Source organism: Colias croceus, chromosome 1 (assembly GCF_905220415.1).
Source record: "Colias croceus chromosome 1, ilColCroc2.1".
NCBI classification, from domain to species: domain Eukaryota; kingdom Metazoa; phylum Arthropoda; class Insecta; order Lepidoptera; family Pieridae; genus Colias; species Colias croceus.
This window is the reverse complement of record NC_059537.1, coordinates 13,927,093-13,939,592: the sequence shown is the minus strand read 5'-3', so window position 1 is coordinate 13,939,592 and position 12,500 is coordinate 13,927,093. Positions and strand designations below refer to the sequence as shown.

Below are 12,500 nucleotides of genomic sequence, written 5' to 3'. Positions count from 1 at the left end.
AATAGAACCGAGATCATATTCTATTATTCCATGCACGAAATATTCAAGCGGCATTTTGAGCCCGCTTTGAGCACTCTAATTTGTTCAAAGTAAAATTGTCGGCCCACCTCGACACTCACTGAAGAGCACCGCGATAGGATTTTGATATTGAACCGGCTTTTAACGACCGGCTCACCGACGATATGCTCCGCAAACGTGTCAGTATCACCGCGGATGCGGTGCACCGACAGCGCGGCGCACAAATGCAACTACGAGCTTTTTAACCGCAACAATTTTAGTATACGCTATTGGAGCTGGAATTACCGCGGCTGCTGGCACCAGACTTGCCCTCCAATTGTTCCTCGTTAAAATATTTAAAGTGTACTCATTCCGATTACGAGGCCTCGTAAGAGTCCCGTATCGTTATTTTTCGTCACTACCTCCCCGTGCCGGGAGTGGGTAATTTGCGCGCCTGCTGCCTTCCTTGGATGTGGTAGCCGTTTCTCAGGCTCCCTCTCCGGAATCGAACCCTGATTCCCCGTTACCCGTGACAACCATGGTAGTCGCAGAAACTACCATCGAAAGTTGATAAGGCAGACATTTGAAAGATGCGTCGCCGGTACTGGACCATGCGATCGGCAAAAGTTATCCAGATTCATCAAAATTAACGACTTCAGACGCCAGGCCCTCCGTCGATTGGTTTTGATCTAATAAAAGCACTCATTCCATCACTGGTCAGAGTTCTGATTGCATGTATTAGCTCTAGAATTACCACAGTTATCCAAGTAACTGAGTAAGATCTAAGGAACCAAAACTGATATATTGAGCCATTCGCGGTATCGCCTTAATACGGCTTGCACTGAGACATGCATGGCTTAATCTTTGAGACAAGCATATAACTACTGGCAGGATCAACCAGGGAGCTAACTAAAGCTTCCGCTAGAGCCTCAAACGTGACACGACGATGCCGCCGCGACGTTCGCTTCTCTATATACATACATATGCGCGCGGCGTGTTTAAATAACATGATATGCAACGGCGGCGACCGTCACACGCACACTATTCACACACGCGCGCGCGCACACGTGGATAAATCTGAACACAGTCAGTTAAATCGTTGAAAGTATCATCTTAACGAGACACCCCTTAACAATTCCCATTCGCATCAAGCGAAGGAAAAATTTTAATATCGGTCAACTTTTATGACGCAAACGATCAATCTACGCACGGAGAGTGGAAGGATCGAAAATTGCGACCACATATAAACATCTGATAAAAGCCCATTGGTACATCACAAACGTGTGCGATGTGAGCAATAAAAAATTTTATACTGCCGTTCAATAGTAGTCGTATATTTTTCACGGTCTGCGCTCCGAGAGTGTATCAAGATGCGTAATATTTATTACACTACACATATAAAATACAATCTACGAAACTGACAATCTATCAAACCGTCGGCAGACGCAATGTTACTACAGTTACTAATTTCTACTTCTTCTACTACTACTACTACTACTACCACCACTAAAGATTAAAAACTGTATCGCGCCGTATGCACAAACGCTTTTACAATATCATCATCTTTGGTGGTCTTTTATTATTTCATAGAACTAACACACTACTCTACAACTCTGTCAGACTCACCACCAAACACCAACCCCACACCGACACGCGAACGGCGGCAACGAGGAGAGCGCAGAGCACACGGGCGACGCGGTACAACAGCGACGAAATAATGATTACATACACATACGTACGTACAATCTCTCGCTGCGCACACGCAACGCCCCCCCGCGCCCGTCTTCGCTAGCCTCGCGCACCGATTGTCTCGCATCCCGGCTATGATGTTTCTGCTTGTTTAATTTTCTCCGACACCATTCACGTATCACGCACGGCATATGTACATACATACATAATACATACATACATACATACATACATACATAATACATACATAATACATACATACAAACATACGCCGCGCGCGACTAACGCCTCGTGTTTTCAAGGTCAAGTCAAAAAACTTTGCACGCGTGCAGTCGTCAAAAATAATTCATTATTATAAATTTCGTGGTCCATATTAAATAAATTATAAACAACAACAACAACAACAACAAACAACAACAACAACAACAACAACAACAACGACAAAAGAGGGCGTTAATTTTTGATAGACATAAATTTGAACGTTTACGTTTGATTAGGTTTATGTGTGACGATTTAATAGTTAGGTTTGTGTTCGAAATTTATAATCACAACATGAGCTGTTTCGTTTCTCTTTTCTCAGAAAATTCGAAAAAATTCGGCCAAGGTAAAAGCACCTAATACGGAGGTATTTCACAACATTTGAAAGTAAGTAACAAAGATAAGCATATGTAAGTATTTATTTTTAAAGGTGCCAAACCACTTTATTGGTAAAAGTGGAACTTAAATTTTGTATTGCGGTTGTGTCTATGTTTATTTTCATGATATTTCCGTCGATTTTCCCTAATACGGAGGTATGTAAGTTTTTCATTCATTGAACATTGGTTTGATTACGTTGATTCACTTTAAATGTGTTTCACTTATGATTTTGGTTTGACACTTATTTATAAAAAAAAAAAGAAAAAAAAAACACGCATATCACCACAAAGCAAAGAACCACAGAATACATAATAGTAGCTAAACGCTAAAAGAACGACTAACTTATTTTATTCAGACCACAGATTCAAAAGCACATTACAGACATAACATACCACAGATACATTTGACATAACTGTCACTTCTATATTTTGATACTTTCAACACTCCCACTCAAAATATACAAAATCACAAACAAAACAAAAGTACATAATTCATATTTCAACAATACCTAGAGTATTTAAATGTTTGTAATGTTTAATAGGGCCTAAGCTCTTTGTGAGCAAATCCGCTGGCATATCTGATGTACACATATAATCAACACTAACAATGTTTTCAGTTATTATTTCTCTACAATAATGATATCTGACATCTATATGCTTCGTTTTATTATGAAAAACTGGGTTAGATAACAATTTCTGAGCACTCATACTATCATTGAATAAAGTAATAGTATACAATTTTTGGGTGATTTCATTCTGCAAATTCCTTAAGTAAACTGCCTCTTTACATGCTTCTGAGATTGATACATACTCAGCCTCTGTGCTAGATAAAGCAATACATTTTTGTTTAGGTACTACATCTCCAAGATATTACTGATCCTGACAAAACAAAACAATACCCAGAATATGATTTCCTATCATTAATATCATTACTCCAGTCTGCATCTACATAACCTACAATGTTATTATTATTATTACCTTTACAATATTTCAAGCCTAAATCTTTTGTTTTCTTTAAATATTTTAACACTCTCTTTGCATACTGCCAATGTTCTTCAGTATTACAATTATTAAATGGGCTTAAATAAGACACCGCATATGCTATGTCGGGTCGTGTAAGAACAACTAAATACATTAAGCTTCCGACAAGCTGCTGATAAGGATTTTGGCTACTACCAGTAGTCTCTTTTTTACATTTTAAATTGACCTCCATAGGAGTATTTACTTGTTTACGATTAATCAGTCATGCAAAATTTAGACAATAATTTATCTATATATTTCTTCTGATTTAATGTAACAGTTCCTTTTTCCTTATTAAAACTTACAGACATTCCTAAACATTCCTTAACAATACCTAAGTCTTTTAACTGGAAATTTTTACTTAACATGGTTTTAAGGTGTTTATTTTCAGCTCTATTGTTGGAAAAAACAAACATACCATCGACATACAAAGCTACAATAGTTCTACTATTACCAACAATTTTAATATACAAACATGGCTCTATTTTTGACTTTATATAACCATCAATTAACATACAAGAATCTACCTTCTTATGCCAAGCCCGGGATGCCTGCTTGAGACCATAATATATAGCCTTTTTCAATTTAAGCACCTTACTATTATCTGAACAAGCATAACCAACCGGTTTCTGCATATATATTGTCTCAGCCAGGTCCCCATTCAAGAAAGCAGTTTTTACATCAAGATGTGTAACTTCTAGATTCAACTGTACAGACAATGCAAAAAGTAACCTAAGTGTTGTATGTCGCACAACAGGGGAAAATGTTTCACTGTAGTCCACACCATACTTTTGAGAACACCCCTTAGCTACAAGCCTAGCTCTATAACGCACATTATTTTCTGAATCACACTTCTTTTTAAGAACCCACTTGCACTTCACTATTGTTTCACCATTCGTAGGTCTATTATCCAACTCCCAAGCATCATTGTCCTAAATAAATAATAATACTAAACTCTTTAATATTATGAGGAATTCTATTGTAAAAGCGTATACCTTGACCCATAAATGAATTTTTAACTTTAGCTAATCGGAAAAATGGCATTTCAATTCTATTCCTGTTCCTTGTGCCATAATCGTGTCTATCTCCTACTCTTGTGTGTAAGTCGGAGCTTTTGTGTACATGCAAAATATTATTAAATATATACTGTGATGGTACAGTAAGGATACCAGTATTCTTAAAATGATCTCTTAGTGAGTCCCGAGCACGTAAATTATATATAGAGCGAATGGCTCTTTTCTGTAAGATAAATATAGTTTCTATATCTGCAGCCCTCACACCCCACAGTAGAAGTCCATAGGACATAATGCTATGAAAGTAGCTGAAATAAACCAATCTAGCCGTATCTTCATCGGTGAGATGCCTTATTTTTCGGACTGCATATGCAGCTGAACTGAGCTTACCTGCAGCGGTGTTGACATGGGCTCCCCACTGTAGTTTCTCGTCCAATGTAAACCCTAGAAATACAGTAGACTCAGTAGGATGCAATACCTCCCCGTTCAAGGTAATATCTCTGTTCAACTTTTTTACGTTTTAGTGGTTTTTTTGGCATTTAATAATAAATTATTGGCAGTAAACCATTCAGATATGTGTAAAAGAGCACTGTTCACTTCGTCAACATTTGGGTCATGCCTATCCACATTAAAAATTAATGAGGTATCATCTGCAAACAGAACTATTTCACACCTATCCTGCAAATAATAGGGAAGATCATTGATATATACCAAGAACAAGAAGGGACCTAAAATTGACCCCTGTGGAACACCAATGTTAATTGACGCACCGCTAGAACGTTCTCCATCAACAACTACAGTCTGTATCCTATCATACAGGTATGACGCTATGAGGTTCTGGGCTTTTCCTTTAATTCCATAGTGATTAAGTTTACGTAACAAAGTACAATGTTCAACGCAGTCAAATGCTTTGGAGAGGTCACAAAATATCCCCAGAGCATTTTTTGAGTTTTCCCATGCTTTATATATATGTGTTAGAAGTGCAACTCCAGCATCTGTGGTTGAGCGCCCCTTTGCGAAACCAAACTGTTTGGTGTGCAGTAAATTATTAGATGCAAAATGACTACTCAATTGGTTTAATATTAACTTCTCGAATACCTTACTTAATGTTGGTAAAATAGAGATAGGTCTATAATTGTTACAGTCTTCTTGATCGCCCTTCTTAAATAGAGGTATAACTTTACTAAGCTTTAGTAAATTAGGAAATGTACCATAGTCACAACACTTATTAAATATGAAAGCTAAATTTTTCGCAATATTTTCTATTATATTATTAACTAAATTTACGGACATTCCCCAAAGATCGCAAGTATTTTTTAGATTAAGCGTCTTAAAGGCAGTAACAATATCACTAGCAGTTAAGTGTCGTAATTCAAATAATGTACTGCACCCCGCAACATGGTCCCTCATAAAGGTTTCTGCAAGTGCTGAAGACGAATTTAAACTATTAGTAATAGTAGCAGGGACACTACTGAAGAATTCTTCAAAAGCAAGCGCAACATCAGCACTTTTGTCAATAACCCTGTCATTATTTACAAGTTTTATGGTATTACTTGATTTGCTTTTACCCATTTCACCGTTAATAATAGACCAAACTGTTTTAACTTTATTACCAGAGTCGCGTATTTTATCTTTGATATACAAACGCTTTGCAGTAAAACAAACTTTTTTAAAAATTTTTGAGTAATTTCTAACATAACTAAGGAAAGATGGGTCTTTACTATATTTTTTAGCTTCATACCCTATAATTCATAAAGAATGTTCCTGCACCTACATATGTATACTAGCTGTCGCCCATTTACTAAATGGTAAATCCTTGGTAATATTTAAAGATTTAACTTTAAATATTTTTTCAAATTCATTATGTACTAAATTAAAAAGATTTTTTAAACATTTCACAAGGACTATTAGGAAAGGATTGATCATTTAGTATGGGCAGGTTTTTATTAATATTATTCCTAAATTTATTAATGCCTTTTTTAGTTATAGGCCTAACATTAATCCTTTTAAATGTAGGTATGCAATCCCATTCAAAAACTACTTTCTGGCCACAGTGATCCGAAGTCAATGTATTGAGAATATTTTTCTCTAAACAGATGCAGTCACAGTATATAATATTATCAATACAGGTTGCAGAAGTAGGTGTAATTCGTGTGGGTTCGTTAAAAAGTTTATATAGATTAAATGACTGAAATAAATTAACAATTCGTGTAGCCGTTTGTGTTTGTAAAAGTAAATCAATATTAAAATCGCCACATACTATAACTTTTTTTTTACTCCTGCTTAGACGCTTTAATATTTCTTCCATGACTGTCTCAAACATATTATAGTCACTGGAAGGGGGTCTATAAACGCAAACAATAATATAACGCTCCAGCTCCACACAGGACAGTTCAATGGTCCGTTCTACAGAAAGACTAACAATGTCAGTTCGTTCTTTACATTTTACACTATCATGTACAAAAATAACAGAACCTCCGTGAATAGCCTGTGTCCTAAAGTATATACTTTTTAATTTGTAATTTTCAATATTTACTAACGACTGACATTGTTTAAGCCAATGTTCTGTTACACAAAATATTTTAATATTGTTATCATTCAGAAACAATTCTATTTCTAACAATTTGCTAGCCAAGCCTTGAATATTTTGATGCACAATGGAAAAAGTCTGCTTAGCTGTTGTCTTATATACTAGTTTAAATCTAGCTTAGGGCTAGATTGTCTGTCAACACTTAACCTAGGTTGATGTATATAATTACTACTACATAAAATTATAGTAGATCGATGGTCTGATACCGAACATGTACCAGACTGGTTAATATTATATGCTATTAACATAGCAAGTTCTCGCTTATATCTAAATGGCAGATACACTGTATCCTTTGTCAAACAAAAAGATTTTGTACAAGAATTAAGGTCAAAATATATAAATGCATCACTATGATGATTTGTTAAATTATATAATTTTAAGTTAATATTATAGATAAATTTATTTTGATTTTGTGTCAAACCAGGCAAATATGGTAATGTACACAACATAAATTTGCATTTTGTCTCACTACTAATTTTTAACATTTTTTGAAATCCTATATCAATGTCATGTTTTTTTAATTTAAAACTATCTCCATATAATATAATAACAATACTATTTTCATTAAAACTAAAATTATCTAATGAATTCATGATATATGTAAATGAACTATTAGGAGTACAAAAATTAGTTACTTTATGCCCCAAATTGTTAAGCAAAGCGCCAAATCCCTGACCTATATTATCTGACAACACAATAATTTCCTGCATAGAAAGATGTTTCGTTTTAGTAGATGGAATTGTTGCCGTTGATTGAATACTATGTATATCAGTGCAGTCAATGGACTTATGGGGCGGTGGGACGGTTGCTCATTGTCACTTATGGAACACCTACATACATAGTTATTGGTCAGAGACTCGAAGCGATCCATATTTTCATTGCTCAACTTTATTAAGTAATCTGCCTCTTTTATGTGTTCATTAATTTGTAATTGGGCAGCCGAATATTTTTGTTTGAGGTCAATTAATGTGCCATTTAATGAGTCTATTTTCTCCTTCAGTTCAGAAGTTTCTACTTCATATAACATTTTATAATGTTCTAAGTCCCTATGATAACTATCTAACTCTTTCACAAGACTGTTATTTTTATTTTGTAATTGTACTACATTTTTCCATGAAAATCTATTTCTAATAATTGATTTTGTACGTTTTATAAACTTACATAATTTAAGATATTTTTTCAATTTGTTATGTGAATTGAACTTAATGTTCCTACTGTTTTCAAAGCCACTTAACTGTTCACATTCAACCAGTTCACCATAAAGACTGTTGGATGAATTGCATAGCCGCTTGGAGTTATCCTCTTGAACCTCCATTAAACTGCATTCCAGTTCAACGATACGACTGAGAGCCTTCTCGTGGTCATTGGAACACTGTTGGAAGCTGTCAACAATGTCTTGGAGGGCTGTGCACTTGTTTTGGCTGTCCATATATTGAGTGTGGAGTTCAGCTAGTTCGGCCTTCAAACTTGTGTTCTTTTTAATTATTTTCTGGATTTCAAGTTCATGTTCCTCTCTCTCCAGCAAGAGTTGTTCACACAGGGATTGTGAAGCCTTTAAATCCTGTAGTGTGGCCTTTAGTTTGTTTTCCATGTCTTTGGCCAATGCCTTGCGGGTCAGCATGTTGTAATTTTAATTGCTGAAACAGGTGAAATAGATGTTAAAAAATTGTATTTATGATGCAATTATACTAAAATTTACTTGTGTTAGATAGATAGTGAATAGATAAATAGTAGTTTTTTTGTAAAAATGAAGTATATTTTGTCTGGAGCTATAAGTTTTTGTCCTCTAAATTGCTTCCAACTTGTCAAGCAAAGTGAGACGATAACTATGCGCTCGTGTATTTATTGTGACGTTACTCATAAAATATGAGCAGTGTTATTAGTTAAAATGAATGCGAATGTTGTGTATATTGTTAAAAATAGTAGATATATTAGAACTAGTACTCCCCTGGTTTATCGAAGAAATTCGAATTTGAATTTCCGTTGCCGTTGACATCCACGTTATAGGTACAAAACGTTGCTTCAGTCACATAAATGCGTACTTCACATAAATTAATACACATACGTTGATAATATAGTTAACTAATACTAATTATTACTGTTTTTACCACTAATTATTGAATATAATATATTTTATTGAATTTAAAACTAAGAGCTGATGTTCACTCAGCTGTTGACATCTGTCATGTTATCCAGGGGGGGGGGACACCTAGAACAAACTGACATTTATTAAAGAAAGCGACGTCATCTATACTTTGGCGTGTAAAAACGTATTAAATCAGTTTATATTAAATCCCCAAAAGATGGCATCGCACTTTCTAAAGTTATCGGAAATTGTTTAGAGACATTTAAATAAATGGCAGTTATTCTTGAAACATTATTTTATTTTAATAGATCGAATGCGAAGCTTACCTTTTTTTTTTAAATTCCATTAAATAATTTTGCGATTTTAATCGTTTCATATTTTCATATGGTAACAAATTAATAAACTTGCAACATTTTCTGAAAGCTTCTCAGTGTTGTCTATAAGAAATCAATGTAGTAAAATAAGATAAATGAAAACCTTTCTATATTCCCTATTTTCAAAGTTTAAATGAATTAGAACAATTATCTCAGATTTTTAATTCACTATCCTATAGAACTTTAATTCAGGAAAATATTTTACATAAAAAATACTGCGTGTGATTTAATAATTATATTGAAAACATTTTATTAATTAACATGAAAAGTGTAAAATATGATTTATTAATTGGTAACATTGACTAACAAAATATTTTGTTAGTACATCGCAATTCGCAGATCACAAAATATTATTTTGTTAATTCTGTCATAAAATGGCGGCTACTATACGTGAAGTTTATTAACTTATTATTTAGTTCATTTTGTTGATAATCGTGTGAAGTTTCTAGTCCTCGTGAGTGTGGTGAAAGTGCGTTGAATCGAGCCCTACGTTCAGGCTTTCAAAAGTTTCTACTGAAAATTATGTGCACGGACAGTTTTGTTTTAGGTACCTATATAAAATGTAATATTACAGTGAAAGCATTTAAAAAATAAAGTATTAATTTCTTTTAATGTCGTTTTCTTCATTATTCTTAGTAAGTACATACCTACTTCAATATGTTTTAAGAAATTTGACCGAATAATATTTAGCACTTCCAAATATCTTATTTTTATAGACTCCGTAGGTAATATTCATTTAGTGAAACTAATTTATTTATATACTAATAATCTTGTAATTATTATTATAAGTGAAAAGTTTTTTTTAAATCACCTAAATCTTTAAAATACCATCCATTTCGTAATCATTTAGATCTTTAGTCTTATTTCTTAAATGTTGAAAATAAATGATATTTCAGTTAGCTCTCCTATTTCAATAACGACGCAAATATATGTGAGCAGGCACATATTTTGAAGTTTGATTTCAATTTTCAACTATCAACATATTAAATTATTAAGTAAAAAAAAAATAGGTAGGTATATACCTAGTTATTAGTATTACGTATATGTATACGTAGGTATATAGAATTAGTTTTAACCCCAAAATCCAGAGAGCGCATTGTCGCATGTCAAAGTCAATGACTAAGGAATCCTATGGACAGGGCATATTGTTCTATACAAACAACTGATTATACAAATATCATGCATTTCGATACCGAAATAATAAAACTAATACTGTCTCTTTCTAACTAATGAATATTCTGATATGTGAAAAAATATGGCTATACGTCAGTCAGTGCTAATTCTATACCGCTTGACATTTGAAGTTAGCTCAAATACCTACTGTGGCCGGTCGCCATTTTATGTTCTCGTTATTACGATGTACATGCTCTGTCATTGCTCCGTAGTAAACATTGAAAAATATTGAATATTTTTGTGATTGTGACAAACATTTGTGTCTAAAACATATAGAGTGGTCAAGGACAAATAGTGGCATAATGCCAAAGCGCATTATTGTGGGATGTGGCTCCGGAAAGAATGAAAACCAGAAAAGTTTGTCTTTGCACCGGTATGTATACGTTTTGACTGAAATATTAGTTATTTCTTTGCTGATTTAGTTATTTTCATGTATATTGAATTGAGGAGTATTCACAGACTATGTTCAGTGCAAAATTGTTACCAAATATAGCTTTATTTTGTATATTTTCGTTCTAGTAAAATAATGAATTTGGGTGCTGGTGATGGCTTATAATATCGACATTAGCAAAATGTTCGATGAAGACGTGCGTCTCCCAAGGCTGTGACCTGTGTCATTAATCTTAAGAATAGTTGCTTTGGTTAATACACTTCCAAATTAACAAATTAATTTTGCCAAGAGCAGCAGAAGGAAAAATAAAACACTTAAATTTACCTAATATGAATTTTAACTTAAGTAAGATTAGTCGCTTTTATAGTACTTTAAAAATGTATTTATAAATAAGTCAGGTCAGGACTAAAATTATAATAACCTAAAAATTCATTTTTTATAGGTTACCAAGAAGTGAAAATAGAAAAGGAAAATGGTTAGAAGCAATTGAAACTGAAAATATCAAGCCAAATGTAAAGGATATATCATAGTATGTTCCCTACATTTCCCCGAAAGTGCTTTCAATAGAACAATGGATGTGATTAGTCTGCACGATGATGCTATACCAGTATGTTTGCCGCTGCATTCACACAGGGTGAGGTGTTTATCTGTAGACACATGATGTCTTCCAATTTACTTTTGGTCTTTTTATTTAGATTTAGGGCTGTCATTTATATTCTAACGTTTCTCCTATTTTGAAGAGGGCCTGTGAACAAACTGAGATGGTTTTATATGATTTTTTGAGTACAAACTTGGGTGATATTTGGTTGTTGAAATGTTATTGACTGAGGGAAAGTGAAATTTACTTTAAATACATGGGGTGTTTTAATTTATTTTTCTATTCTTTATAAATTTATATTTATAAAGCATTTGAATGCCATAAAATAAAACCAAAAATATAAATTTAAATTCCGCTATTGCAAGCCCTAATGTTAATATTAATTTCAAACCGTCGCGTCAGCATTGCCCTTTTAATTAAAATGTATTGCATGTTAGTTAAAATGTAAAGTGAACAATGTTAGTTAATGTAAACTGTGACATTTCATTTCCAGGTACCGGTTGAGCCTCAAATCCCGAACTCAAAAATGAACAGAGTGAATCCGAGTGCATCACAGGCTGCACGAAATAGTTTAGTTTTATAATTTTCTCTGTTATTAAGTAATTATTGTTTTTTTTTTCTATTACCTACTGTATATTGTGTTGTTCATCGTAATAAAAAACTATTATATACCTATACTAGCGGTCCGCCCCGGCTTCGCCCGTGGTACATATTAACGTTTTCTCTACATAAGAACCATCCTCGTACTTCAAGGAATATAATAAAAAAAGAATTATCGAAATCGGTTCAGCCGTTCTCGAGTTATGGAATTACAACGAAAAGTGGCATTGATTTTTATATATTAGAAGATTAGTATTTATTTTGTATCATTATATTACATTCCTCAAAACTGAAATTAGTTCAGCTAAAAGGTAACAAACAGCACATTCAATGA

At 33.7% G+C, this 12,500-nt stretch overlaps 1 long non-coding RNA gene and 1 other non-coding gene across 2 annotated transcripts in view; one reads left to right on the top strand and one right to left on the bottom strand.

The window, feature by feature from the left end:
* LOC123697766 overlaps window positions 1-901 on the bottom strand; it is a 1,905-nt gene extending 1,004 nt beyond the window's left edge. The window contains exon 1 of the ribosomal RNA XR_006752267.1: window positions 1-901. This exon is cut by the window's left edge and continues 1,004 nt beyond it. This is a non-coding gene — a ribosomal RNA (small subunit ribosomal RNA).
* Window positions 902-10,753: 9,852 nt separating this feature from the next.
* LOC123696901 lies at window positions 10,754-12,197 on the top strand. Its single transcript, XR_006752142.1, has 3 exons — window positions 10,754-10,950; window positions 11,411-11,602; window positions 12,060-12,197. It is a non-coding gene; the product is annotated as an uncharacterized LOC123696901 (long non-coding RNA).
* The last annotated feature ends 303 nt before the right edge of the window (window positions 12,198-12,500 follow it).